At 38.1% G+C, this 14,600-nt stretch overlaps 1 long non-coding RNA gene across 1 annotated transcript in view; it reads left to right on the top strand.

Annotated features, from left to right (window-relative positions):
- Positions 1 to 4,539, top strand: part of LOC110405682 — a 16,628-nt gene extending 12,089 nt beyond the window's left edge. Inside the window, exon 3 of the long non-coding RNA XR_002443046.1 lies at positions 3,672 to 4,539. This is a non-coding gene — a long non-coding RNA (uncharacterized LOC110405682). The remainder of the gene's footprint in view (positions 1 to 3,671) is intronic.

Here is a 14,600-nt window from a genome sequence, read left to right as displayed (position 1 = left end):
TCCCTTCCCTTCCCTTCCCTTCCCTTCCCTTCCCTTCCCCTTTTCATTTGTATACTTTGAAATTTACTTTTCAGTTCAGCCAGTAGCATGTCTTTACTAGTTCATATTTAGAAACACAGAGCACCACAAAACAACCATAGCAATTATCTGCAAAGTTAGGCACTGCCAAAAGCAAAAAGTGAAAATAAAATTAAAAACAGAAAGAATTAATTTATTCTAATCTCACTCAGTTATATTAAGCATACAGTGATGACTTTTGCCAAATTTCTTCCTGTAAGGAGGAATGAAACTGAGATGAAAGTCTAGAATGGGTGCATCCAGATGAAATGTTAAACTCTATCTAGTCCAGGATAGTCTTTTGGATAAGCAGGAAAGATGGAAATGTTTTGAATATATTAATCTATTTGGCTAAGAATGGTAGAAGCAGGCAGCATGCAATATTGTGTGGTTTTAATAAGAAGCAGGTTTCATTGGCACCACTTCTCTGGAGTTTGGGTCTGTGGCAACACTGGCTCCCTTACAGCTTCTGGACTTAGCCTGGTGTTCAAATTTATGTTGGCCAGACTTAAGACCAGGCTAGGTAGATATTTTGAAATAGGAGTCTGTCAATCTAAGCAAATTGTCTACAGTTGCACTGTGCTGCAAAGAGTGTTTTCATGCTTTTTGTCCTCTTCATTCAAATACATTTATTCACATACAGAATATGTACATGATCAGCTGGAGACAGTTTTGCATCTGCTTTACCCATGCTCTAGGACAGCCAGATGCAAACAGCTCAGATTTAAAAGATACCGTACGTGTTAGCTCATGCCTGTGACTATGCAAACACAGCTACAGTTTCCAATTTTTTGCAAGCACATTAAGGAATGGGCAATCTGGGCACATAACCCCAAGGAAGGCAAACTTGTGGCCTTGACGATATAAATTACCTTTATGCTGTGGGGGTTTCCTCAAGCAAGATTACTTTGCCTTAGAAAGGTACATTAATCTTCACTGTGATCTAGGTCAGAGCCAGGTTCTCAGTGGAGCCCAGTGCCAGGACAGGAGGCCATGGGCACAAACTGGAGCACAGGAGCTCCCTCTGAATGCCAGGAGCACTCCTGTGCTGTGCGGGTGACGGAGCAGTGGCACAGGCTGCCCAGAGGCTGTGGGGTCTCCTCCTTGGGGATTGCCAGCAGCCGCCTGGACGTGGCCTTGGGCACCCTGCTCTGGGCCTGAGGGACCCAGAGGGCCTTGCCAGCCTCGGCCATCCTGTGATTTTGTGATTCTGTGGTTCTCTGGGCACAAGAGAGATCTAAGAGTACTGTTCTCCCCTTTGCTTCCTCTGTTTTTACTCAGACTTCTGTTTAAGCTGTGACCTCAATTCCCTCTAGGGTAGTTTTCATCAAGCAAGAGGATATGTTGCAGGGACAGTCTATAGCTTTTTCACTTAGCTAAAATGAAAGGGACCCTGGGCCCCACACAGAACAGAAGTCTGAGATTCTTTGGCATGATGATTGTACAAATATTATTACTTAATTAAATGAAGTTAACGCTCATGTCCTGTAAAAGATTTTGTGACTTTTTAAATGATGCAAATGCATGCAAACTTGGAAGCCTGGACTAAAAATTTTTGTTACTTTCTTTACACTATTTTAAAGTAATCATATTGCTTGCCCTGAAGCCTATTATACTTTGGAAAGCAAATAACTGAAGTGTAATTTGTAAATAGAATTTTAAGTGCATAATGAATATACTGTAAGCTCCCTAAAATAGGGGCTCTATAATGGAAAATGTAACACAAACGTTTCCATCTATTCACAATTCAAAGAAGGTCCTTTTGGACTATCCAGAAGTGGCATAAATGAAACAAACCTAATAAAAAAATATTAGATTTGTGTTGTATGCTGTTCATTTACAAATGTACTGCATCTGCCATGTTGAAGGACCCCTTTTTGGTCCAGCTGCTGAAATATGCTGGATGATTCAGTTTGATATTTATAGAAAAAATTATCATTTTAAATTAGAGATTGAAAAGAACATTTAAGTTTAAATATCGAGTAAAAGAATTCTCTGTCTCTCAGATCACCGCAGTATCATACGTCACTTACAGTTCCATTATTTTATATTTATATACATGGCTAGATTCTGCAGTTTCTGGAATTTAACTGCTAGAAGTAACAGCATTTTAAATGATGCGTTTTTTTTCACCTGAGTAATTGTAAGGTGGTACAAGTTCTATTAATAGTAATTTCTAGATTCCCCCTTAATGATTTATTAACAGGGAATTTATCCCAGAATATCACTGGTGGGAAAGAAACCACCATTATTACATGCAAATCTGTAATATGTAATATGTAATACTACTAAAATCTTAACCACTACTTGCATTAATTTAGAGCAGCAACTGAAAATGAAGGGAAGTGGCTTTCATGGAGAAATGGCAAATAAATAATCAGTAAAATAAATATATGTACTTGAAAAGATTAAAAATCATTGTAGAAATGGTTGCTTTAAGATGAGCATTAAAAATGGCATAGCAGTCAAGTGGAATCTTCCAGCCACATGTAATCTGAACTATTTTTATATATGATGGTTTATAGTAGTTGCTTGAATTTCCTATGGTTCTGTCTGGTTCACAGAAGACAGTTAAAGTATTAATAATTGAAAGATGATATTTGCTTAGAGCTCAGTATAAAATCTTCCTATAGTATCCATTGTGTAAGCCAGAAAAGCTGATTATCTTTGCTTTAGTAACACTCATTCTCTCTTATTCTCCCTTTCTCTTGCTGTATAGATTTATATCTGTACATATGTTTGTACAAATGTATTTATAAGTTTTTATACAAAACTTTGCATTTCAAATATAGTGTCAAATCTGCAAATGAAGCAAAAATACACCATGTGAAACAAGACTGCAAAACAGTCAATGCAAACATTTTCACAAAGACAGAGTGAGTAAGAGTGTAAGACAATATCACTCATGTATTTTCCCTAAGGTGAATATAACTAACAAGCCCTTTTTTTCTTTAAGTGTCTTTTGCAACATAGCAGTATTTACTTAGATTAGGTAACTTGCCAAATTAATCATCCCAGCACTCTGATCTGTATCTCAAAGTGCTTCTTGGCATTCACAGTTGCAACCTGATTTTCATTCTGCTCTCTTGATCTAATTAAGATTATATTTCTTTATGTGTTTGTGAACTACAGAGTTGCAGATAGATAATTTAGGCATGAAAATGCCCACAATGATAACATTTCTCAGAATTTGAAGCACTTTACAGATATGCTCCTGAAATTACTTATCTCCTTCTGTCCTTTTATCTGCTATATTATGCTTTTAACTGAAGTAAAATATCTGTCATCTGTCTATCTGTCTGCCTATCTTGGTTCTGTTTTTATTTTTTTTTCTAGCAGGAGAATGGAAGGTATTAAATATCCTGAATGAGAAGACAATGAAGAAGATACAGTTCTTATCCTCTGAATAAAATAAAATATATAGCAGGATAGATTGCTTCAGGACATGGAATGAGATACCTATCACCAAAAGCTTTTGAGACCTCTTCATCAAATCTGTTTTTTAAACAATATTTTAAGTGTCCTTGGCTTAGATTTGGAGTGTGGATTGAATGAAATACCTTCCCAAAATCCTTTCTTTTCTTCTGAAAGACTGTCCCTTCTATTTCATCTAGGAAAAGTTGGAAGAACTGGCTGTTGTCATCTCAGAAGCCATATGCCTATGCATTAGATGCTTATGCACAATGCCCACTTTGCTTTGCAGAGCTGAAAGTGAAACGGTATGAATAAACCATCATTTATGATCATTAGTTATACTGAGAAAGAAAAAGAGTAGCTTATGCATTTCTGTATCTGGTTATCTCTGTACAGAAAGAAAGAAAATGGAGTTTCTTCCTCTTACAGGAAATAGTTGGCTCTTATAGCATATACTACCCACTTAACTAAGGGGGAATCTAATCAGGCAAAAGTGGAAATAAAAGATAAGAAGGATTATTTCTAATCTGTAATTAATTCTTGGAAATAAACATGAGCAAGTCAGGCTCACTAAAGAAATAAACAAAACTACAATGTCCTCCAATGCCTATGTGAGTAGCAGAATTAAGGATATCTGGTTCCCTTTGGGACTATTTTCACCTCTCACAAGCCCTCTTCCCTGCTTCTAGAGCTTGCAGTGCAATGCACGGCTACTTCATCTGATCCCAGCAGCCATCCCTGCAATGCTTTCAGTTTCATACTATAAGTCCCAAACAACTTCTTCCATCTCTCTAGCTGAGGAAGAGACTGCTAAGTCAGTATTTCAGAAAAGCATGTTGTAACTGGCCTGTCAGCAAACATCATTTTACTGGATTTTACTGGTAGGCCAAAGGCAAGGCCTCTTCTTTTATCTGACAGGGCCCATGGATAGGGAACTCTAAACTTCCCACTGGCTTATTCTCATGGAATATATAAGAACATAGCATATTTGGGGTTTTGCACCCCTCTCTAGGATTTCATAGGCTATGGGATAAGGGTAGAGAGGGAAAGACAGGGTACAATCAAGGATATGCAGATAGGGATTATTTAAGTCTTATTTTCTTAGAAATAATGTTAAGTAAACAATTTACAATCATTTACATTTGCAGTTTGATAAGGAAAAATGCTAGAAATAATTTAGCATCTTTCAAGATAAACAAAAAAAAAAAGTCTCTGCTTTTGGAAAGATCATATGTCCCATTTTGCAATTGGAAATTAAAACATTCAGAATACATTTTCTGGTCTCCTAATTTATTTTTACAGTTCAAAGGTTTCCTTGGTGTGTAAAATTTGTGATCCTTTGTAACAAGGCCAAATATGAATACAAAGGGAGAGAAAGTTCATGGGTAATCAAGCTTAGGCATAACAGAGAAAAACTCTTCAAGGGGTTTGGTAGATTATCGCACTTTGCTCAATAAAAATAATCCAAACCAGAAAAGTTTCTGGATGTATTTTCTTCATGCAAAGTAACAGTCTATAAACACCAAACAAATAGGTTAAAAAAAAAAAAAAACACAATCTACAAACAAAACAACAAGCCAGCCTGGCTCTCCCTCCAATTACAAGAACTTTTTATTGTTCAAGCTTTACTAGGCTCAGATGAACCTGATGGCATCAGTGTCTGGTGGCACAACCCCACGTATGAACTCTAAGAATCCTCTTCACACTGAAGAGATACAGCAATCTCTTACTTCAAAAGTTCATCTCTGTGTTCCATTGCTAAAATTGAATGTATTATAGAGGTAGGTTCTCAGCCATGTGGAACTGTAGGCTGTGCTTTGTTTCATACTGTATTAAATATTAGTAAAGTGAGCTGGTAATGTTAAGAAATCATGAAAACTACATTCTCTTTCAAATAAGGAATATTTAAGATCAAAATTATCATTCTGTGCATTGAGAAGGTTGGTGGGTTTTTTTGTTTTGTTTGTTTGCTCGTTTGTTTGGTGGCATCCAGTGCTTATATGGTTTGCTATAACTTTACCAAACTTCTCTAAATAGCAAATTAAATTCCTTATACGGTCAATTGTACTGTCTTTTGAGAAATTCTTTGCCTTTTTGTCCACTGTGCTCCCTTTCGCCATATTTTCTTTTTGAATTGATTTTGCTACTATTACTTTATTCTTCAACTGAAATTCTGCTGAAATTGAAATTACTATTGCTGAGGCACCATTAATGTTGATATAGAATTTTAAGAACCATAAGCATTAAATACAGCTTTGCTGCCCTCAGTGAAAGATGTTGCCAATCAATTCACGTCTGACATTCCTGAAAAAAGCACAACAGATGACAGAAAGAATGTAAAGACCAAAGAAATGTTATAAATGCCAAAATAATTTTCCCTGTGATTAGCTGTTCAGTATCGTATGTCTTTTCCAGCAGTTCTGGCCATTGTTGATTCCACTATTCATGCTTTTTTGTTCACTTTTAATGAACTGTAGTATAGACAGAAACCACCTCCCATTACCAAGCAGTTCATGAATATAACTGGAATAGAGATGAAAACTTTTTGACCAAAACAGAAGAAAGCTAAAAAAAAAAAAAAAAAAGGCATTCATAATTTGGATGCCTATTAATGGTTTGTCTCAGTGAACCATTTGAGACTATTTGAGCACCTGAGTACATTTCTGACCAGTAGAGGGTACTAGTGCATGTACACAGAAGTCAGTAAGTAGCTCCAAAGATGGCTATATGAGATTCATAGAATCACAGAATCATTAAGGTTGGAACAGACCACTAAGATGTTGCAAGAGACATCATCTAGTCCAACCATCAACCCATCACCATGATGCCCACTAAACCATGTCACTAAGTGCAGCATCTACCCTTTTCTTTGGCACCCCCCAGGGTGAGGTGCGGAGACTCCCGCACCTCCCTGGGCAGCTTGTTCCAGTACCCAGCCACCCTTTCCAAGAAGAAATTTGTCCTAATATTGAACCTGATCCTCCCCGGGTCACTTCATTACATGCTAGAAGTTTGGGTTAAAACTACTGAGAAAGTACTGTTGTTAACGTAATAAGAATTAATATCTTTAGCCAGTCTGCATTGTTTTCTTTTATATGGAAAAGATCTTTCTTGGTCAACAGAATGAATTCTAATTTTCAGGGAGGTTGTTGTGACACGTAGTTTAGAGTATCAACATTGACACTGGATGTTGGTTGCAGTCTGATACATCAATATTTTTGAGATGGATTTTCAGAAAACAAGGGAGCCTTGGAAACGTATGATCACAATACTACTAACATCTGTACAAGAGCAATTTTTTTCCTTTCTAAAATGAAGGCTGTATCTATAAGAAGTGCATGCAAACAGAATTATTATCATCAGGAATCAACAGTACAAGTGAGATGTCAGACTAACACAGCTCTAATACTTTTTCCACAGCTACACAGTTTAACTCTACAGTCCCTCTAATTTGAGCCCTAATTCATATCTAGACACCTAAATAAAGCTTTGCTGATTTTTAAAAATGTTGAGAAAGCATTCTTTATTGACTACAATGGAGCAATGTTATCTAAATATTTATTTATAATTCCCCTTTGACCTTGTACTCAAATCCTTGCCCAATAATCCCATGCACTGGAATTTATTCAGCATTTTACCTTCTCGAGCACTTTTGAACAGCTGTTATTCATTAAAAGAAAAAAAAAAAAAACCAACACAACAGAACCTACAACCTCAGTTTGAGAGGGCTATCATTCCTTCTTTTCTCTCCAAATGAATGATTTCCCTAAAATATATGTATGTTTGGCCCAGACCCAGGCCTAGTAATAGGTTTTCTATGCACAGAGATAATATGGCCTTGAGATCCAATATTCTTTGCCCTACAGGGTGAGAAAAGGGAGCTTTATCCTGTCTGTTCAGTGGCATATGCAGAATTCAATCCATTTGTTAGAGGGGCTGGAATGGAGTTTAGATATTTCCATGTAATATTGTACTTACTGAAAAGTTCCTGTACATTATTTTGTGAAGTCTCTTGCATATACCATCTTTGGAGATCCAAATTTTAGATTCTAGAGTATCAATCCAGATGTTATTTATGCAAGGTTAACATAAGTTTAACTAATTTGACTCTCATTACAACTAGAGAATTTTACTCTTCAGGAGTTCAGAAAGTGGTCTTTCCTGAAGGAATATGGGAAAAAAGAAAGGATCCAGATTAGACTTACAAAAATCTCAACCAGCCAACCACTAAGTTCCTGCAAAATTATATTATATATTAAAAACATGGGAGTTGGAGGTAAGACTTTATTGTAACTTGGTCTTTCATAGGTAGTTATGGTGACTTTGTAAATGGATGGTAAAACACTGGTGTCTGATTAAATGATTGGATTTCAAAACTCAGTGGAGATCTGTAATCAGGGCTCAGTCCAGTTACCTAAACATAAAGGTTTTCTGCCAGCTGTGATTCCTTAGGGCACCTGAGATACTATAATGCAGATATAATATAGGAGCCAGAAGATGCTTGTGCCTTTTCGGAAATACTTCTGGAGGACAGGAGAGAGCTGTTATAATATCTGGAATGGCTCTAGACTTCCCTGTGAAGGCACTTGGATAGATTATTTCTAAGTGAAAATAAAAATAGAACATTTAGCAAAAGTTTTCTAAGTTTGCTATCTCAAAACTTTGGATTACAAAAATGAATGTAATTTTGAAGAATAATGCTAGAGAGCTGATTCTTAATGATCTGACAGCGACAGTATCTGTAACACAGTTCAGGGTGCTTACGTCCTTTGAATCAAAGGGCCAAACCCTGCCGTTTTTGTGTCAGCATGAGCTACATTAATGTGACAGAACCCTGAACTAGGTCCAAGCTCATAGTATTTTAATGACATATTAAACCCTGGAAAATCTTTCTGGAATAACAGTTCATTAGAAGAAAGATATATATATTTTTTTACTGAAGAAAGGAATAAATAGATAAATAAAGAAGGTAGATGAAAATTAAAGTAATGAGATGTACTTGAAATTGATTATGACTAATGGCAAGTAGCCATTCATTGGCTTCTTTTACATCTTGGAAGAAGTATAGCAAAAACAAGCCAGTTCCTATGATTTTTTTTTTTAGCTCAGCCAGAGAGCATATTTTCCATGCCTTGCAAGTTTTCCCTTTTCTCTTCCCAACTGTACACCATCTGGGTATTTGTGGTTGTGAACAGTTAAAACTTAATATTTAAAATTAGACATATATTTCACTTGAAATTAAGATTTTTGGTAAAGTGACTGGGGTCCACTTTGGGTTGGAATGTGGTGAGATGAATATGCGCAATGGGTTGGCTCCGGAAAGTTGGCTCTGCACTTTGAGAGATATTTGGGTGTTTTGTCAGGCTCAAAAGCTTTGATTTTATGCACAATGATTATAATTAATATAATGGAAAAATAAAGAAGATCCTTTAACATTGCAGTGACTTCTTTCTTCTTTTATTAATTTTAAATTAATGATTTTACAGCATGCATCACTGGATTAGTTGCATAGCACTGAATATCTTTCCTCTAAAGCTATTGGTTATCACATAACTACAATATTTATATAGCAGGGACACAGCTGAAGTTGCTCTAATGAGTTGGCAGCATAAGCAAACCACTATGATACTAAGCTTTATACATGGGTTTAATAGTTAAGCAGACTTTGCTTAATTATTAAATCCAAGTTTAATAGTTTTTAAATAGATTGGGGCTAGACTTAAAAATTCAGAGTTGGATAATTAATATCTCTGGAAAGCTTACAGTACACTCTAGTTGCAGCAGTGTCTGATTTTCAGACAGATCTTAAATCACCATTTCATATACAGACTGTTTTCAGTGATTTCTATCTCTGAGAAGTAGTTTCAGAAGACTACCTTCTGTCTGTGTATGTCTTCATTTTTACCCCAGCACCTCAGTTAAAGCAGATCTCTGTCCTGGTAGATTTAGTGAAACGCTGAAAGACTGACTGAGCAAGGAAATGAACCCACCTTCAGGTCACTGGTCTGGAATAATGCTCAGGCAGCATCTGAGTACTCTCCAGGATTTAAATCCTCTGTCTTCTGCTCCTTGTTCTTTCCTTCACTAATTTCATTGTCAAGATGTTTTGGGGATTTTTTTTTGCTCTACTTTGGCATGACTTTAGGTCTTCCTGTCCATCTCTGCCCATACGCTGTCTGTTTCACTAATTTTCATTACTGGCTCTTCTTCAAACAGTTTCTGCTTCTGTTCTTGTGTTGCTGAACACCTTTGGAAAAAGTCTCCTGATCATGTAGAATCAGAGAACTCTAACTTCATTCTCTTTATTGTACCATTCTTTGGTCAAGTGTTGTCCCTTGGCAGGAAGATATCTAGGGACCTTTACACTTCAATGTTTAAGCCTCCATTATAGAAAGTACTTTGGATACATCACCTCTGTTTCTGCAAGTAACATACATTACTCTTTCAAAGAATCTGTCTAGATCCAAAGGAACCTCTCCACTTTTCCACTTCTCTTGCTGTCACAGTTGTGCTGTTGTGGTTTAATCTGTCAGACAGCTCAGAACCACACAGCCATTCACTCCCTCCCTCCCTCAGTAGGATGAGGGAGAGAATTGGAAAGAAAATAGAACTCATGGATTGAGATAAAAAACCATTTACTAAGACAGAAAAGGAAAATAGAAATAAAAATGAGATGATAACAATATATACATATCCACAATGCGATTACTTGCCACCCACAGACTGATGCCCTGCTAACAGTACAATTGCTTTCCAGCTGATGTCCCACCAGCAACACAATGTCTCACCACCCACCAACCAATGCCCAGATAATCCCTGAGCAGCAGCCCACACCCCCGGCCAACTGTCCACAGCATTATAGCCTTCCACATGATGTCACATCATATGGGACAGCATAATTCAACTAATGCAACTACAATTATAATTTAACTAATTCAAGTACTTGTCCTGGCTCTGCCCTGCTCCCTGCTGCCATGCCATAATGGTGATAGCCCTTACCTGCTGAGCAGCCCAGCCTGGCCCCAGGCATGCTCCCATCACTCAGCAACAATCAAAACATAGGTGTGCTAATACTGTCACGACTGAAACCAGGGCATCTACTTTCCTTGTTAGTGACACTAAGTTGCTGGCTGTTTTTTTTTTTTCCCCTTCTCAATATTTATTCATTTTTAGCAATCTGTTTTTGCCTCTTTCTGTCCAGCTTTCTCTGTTCATTATTTTTTTCATCAGTAACAAGAAAAGGCAAAAAAAAAAAAAAAAGCAAACTCCAAGACCCACCACTTTTTAATTTCCATTGTCCTTACAAATAAAAAGGTAAAAAATGCATCTTGCCCTCTAACAACAGTATTCCATCCTGTCCACTGATGATGCGTCTATCACCAGCGTTTAAGGTTTTTCACTCCCTTTCATGCAGAATCACTCAGAATTACAGAATTGTATGAGTTGGAATGGACCTCTGAAGATCATTGGGTACAGTGCCTCACTGCTAAAGCAGGCAGTAGGGACAATAGGTTGCACAGGTAGGCATCCAGATGGGTCTTGAATATCTCCAGAGATGGGGACTCCACAACCTCTCTGGGCAGCCTGTTCCAGTGCTCCGTCACCCTCACAGTAAAGAAATTCTTTCTCATGTTCCCCATCCACTTGACATCTGCCCCTTACATATTTGTAGGCATTGATAAGATCCCCTCTCAGCCTTCTCTTTTCCAGGCTGAACATTCCCAAGCCTCTCAGCCTTTCTTCATAAGGGAGATGCTCCAAGCTGCTCATGATCTTTCTGGCTGGACTCTCTCTAGAAGTTTCCTGTCTTTCTTGAGCTGGGAAGCCCAGAACTGGACACAATACTTCCAGGGCAGAGTAGAGAGGGAGGGTCACCTCCCTCAACCTGCTTGCCCCACTCCTTCTAATGTACTCTGGGATACCATTGGTCTTCTTGGCCACAAGGGCACACTGCTGGCTCATGGCCAACCTGTCGTCCACCATGACACTCAGGTCCTTCTTCACATAGCTTCTTTCCATTAGGTCAGCCCCTAACCTATACCTATAACCTTTCTCCCACTTAATAGTAACTTGGGGATATTTTCAAACTCCTTAAATTTTGCTTGTATTGGAGTTTAATCATTAAAGTCTAATGAACTGAGTAATACTGCTCATTTTGAAGCACCATCCAAGCTGCAATGAGACAGGCCATCAGCTGGCTTAGATTCCTGTTCCACGTTCTGCATTTGCATTTTATGCTGTGATTGTAGAAAGTTAAAACACAGCACTGGGATTCATCTTTGGTGCCTTTTTGCTCTGTCCCTCTCTTTATATTTTCCATTCTTCTCCTGGATCTCTGTTCCTTTAATGGAGTTACATGGTGACCAAAACCAAGTGGGATGTTTGGAGTGTAGCTAACAGTACTTCTTTGAAAACAAAAACAAACAAACAGGCAAACAAAACTAAAGCAAGCAAAAAACAAAAAGACTCTCCCAGCCAGACCAGAATAAAACAACAGCACTGTTCTCAAATACTCTGAGGTCAGCAAAGGCCTAGGACATCTGCATGACTGGCAAATAGCCACAGGATCAGAGAAATCTTGGGTAGAAGAGACCAGTGGTGGCCATCAGGTACAATCTCCCATGCAGAGCATGGCAGTTGGCAACAATGGATCATCAACCATAACTTCATCTGGAGGATGAAGTAGTCCATGCATTATCATCCTGATATCTCTTTGCCACATCCTATCCACTTTCTTCACAACTCCCTTAAACTATGAGGGGGGCAGAGGTGTAGCAGAGGATGAGAGTGACACAAATTTGAACACATGCCAAGCACAGCTTCACTGTAAAGGACAAGTATAAATTGTCAAGATCTTCTGGCCATTATCTCCTAATGTTGCGCAGTTTGTCTTATTTGTGGTAATGGTACACTACTGGATTAGTTTCAACCTTACATTCATTAAAAGTATTTTCCAGCAGGCTTGCTCCCTGGCTGAACTGACGTGTGAGATCTTTCTGCCTAAGATGCAGAATGTGGTGTTCCTTATTTTTGAACCTTATGAGGTTTCAGTTTGCTTGGTTTCAAGTTTGTCAAGGTATGTGGACTGCAGCTCTTCTGTTCGGCAGGTCAGTTACTACTTATTTAGCACCATCCACAGGTTTACTGAAGGTGCACTGAGCTAGCTATATAGTCAAGAAGCATCTTCCTACCCCCCTTTCCCCTCATGCTGTCAGGCACCCAACCTGAAAAGAGGGATTCACTGTTTGAAATCCTAGCAGCTGGGGACTGTTCTGATGCTTACTCAAACTACTCTTCTGAGTAGCTCTATCTCCCCACTCTCTATGTAGAACCATTTAGCTCATGCTTAGAAAATGAACTATTTCCTTACAGCTAAGAGAAAGAGGTTTCTAGAAGGCAAAGTAATCCTAGATAGTATCACTTATCAGCTGCTTTATTTGTGCCTTGCTTCTCTGTTATTTTTCCTAGTACTTATAGGAATTTTTTAGCTTATGAAATAATAATGAACACAGAGGTAGAATTGCAATAGAAATAGGGAATACAGATGTTCAGTACAAGCCCTATAGTACAGTTGATAATTCAATATATATCTGCTATCTTCTTCTTTTCTTTTAGTTCCTCATCTTATTATCATGATTTTCCATCATCCAAACAGCATCTGAAAACGAACAGTGACCTAGAAGTGGTACAGGCAATAGCTGACTTTGTAGCAGTCTTGAGACTCATTTCTATAGCTGAGCAATATCTGGCTCCCGTGGTCTGCTGGGAGATGTATGCCTGTCAGCAAAGATTGCATACAGTAGAAAAATTTGTCTGACCTAATTTTCCACCCCCACGCACCTGTTGTAATAGAAATCTTATTTTAGATTCAGGATTTCTGAAGAATCTATCTGCCAGCATCCTGCTTTCTCTATCCCACAACAAATTATTCACTGGTTGAACTTGCTCTTTACTCTCTTTGCCAAAAATATACCAAGAGCTATTTTTTCTACCGTTACAGTAAGACCGCTTTGATATAATCCAAAACTGTTGTGGGTTTTTGGATCCAAGGTTATGATTTAACTAATTAAAAAGATGGAAACTATTCATGAAATTTGGATACAGGTCTGAATTTAAATTCTGAACAACCTCAAATTTGAATTACCACTGGCAGAGCAGTGACTTTCTTTCAGTCAGCTCAGAATTAACTTTGAGCAGGGAGCAGGGCTGAGAAGAAAAGAAGCATGCACTGTCAATCTTTAGCCAGCAGCTGAAAGTATCCAGGCTCAACCCACTGACAGATGAAAATTAGCCTAAGTACTTATGGAAATATGAATTAAGAAATAAACCTAGTATTTACTCTGAATTTCTTGGGTGAGGAACTAGAAAATCCTAGAGTTCAGTTGACATTGCCAGGGAGAAACCAAAAAAAACCATGAGTGTGGATACTCCAAAGTTCAACAGAGATACCTGCGTGTGTCCGGTCTGTGACACTGCAAAGCAGTACACTAGTAACTTTTTGTGAGTACAGGATGCTTCTCTAGAAGGAGCAGATCCTCAGATGGCAGAGCTGCCCTTAAATTTTCTCCTGTACAGGAAACGTGTTGATGCCAATGAAGTGAGGTTGGGAGGAGAAATGCCAATGAGAAAAAGAAGAATGGAAACAAGGTGTGTTGGATATGTTTTTTTGTTCCTAAGCCAGAACAGCCTCCAGGTTGCCTCTACGTTGTGAGTGGGTTGGTTTGGCTGCTGAACAACTTCAAGCTGGGAGAAGAAAGGCAAAGGATTGCTGTTTGTGCTGTGACAGCCACTAGCTCACTCCTAGTCAGGAGTCTGTACCACTTGCACAGCAACCTCAGAAGAGGAGATTGCAATGTTCCATTCTCTTCTCACTTCTTCTGCCCACTTCAGTTCTGAAAGCGTTTCAAGCTTACACACACTCATCAAGAAATTTCCTACTCAGAAGATTACTGTTAGCTGTAATGACTGCTTTCTTTGTATTTGTACTTGCCAGATGTGAAACATGTTTTGATCTGTTTTCCCATTATGAAAACACTTTCATTTATGATGCTCAGCAGGGAGACAGCTGATTAACTTCAAGTTTGTAGGTGGAAATAATTTTTCTTTTTAAAAGCAAAACAAAAAAAGAG

This window comes from Numida meleagris, chromosome 1 (genome assembly GCF_002078875.1).
Source record: "Numida meleagris isolate 19003 breed g44 Domestic line chromosome 1, NumMel1.0, whole genome shotgun sequence".
NCBI classification, from domain to species: Eukaryota; Metazoa; Chordata; class Aves; order Galliformes; family Numididae; genus Numida; species Numida meleagris.
This window is presented reverse-complemented; position numbering and strand designations above follow the sequence as displayed.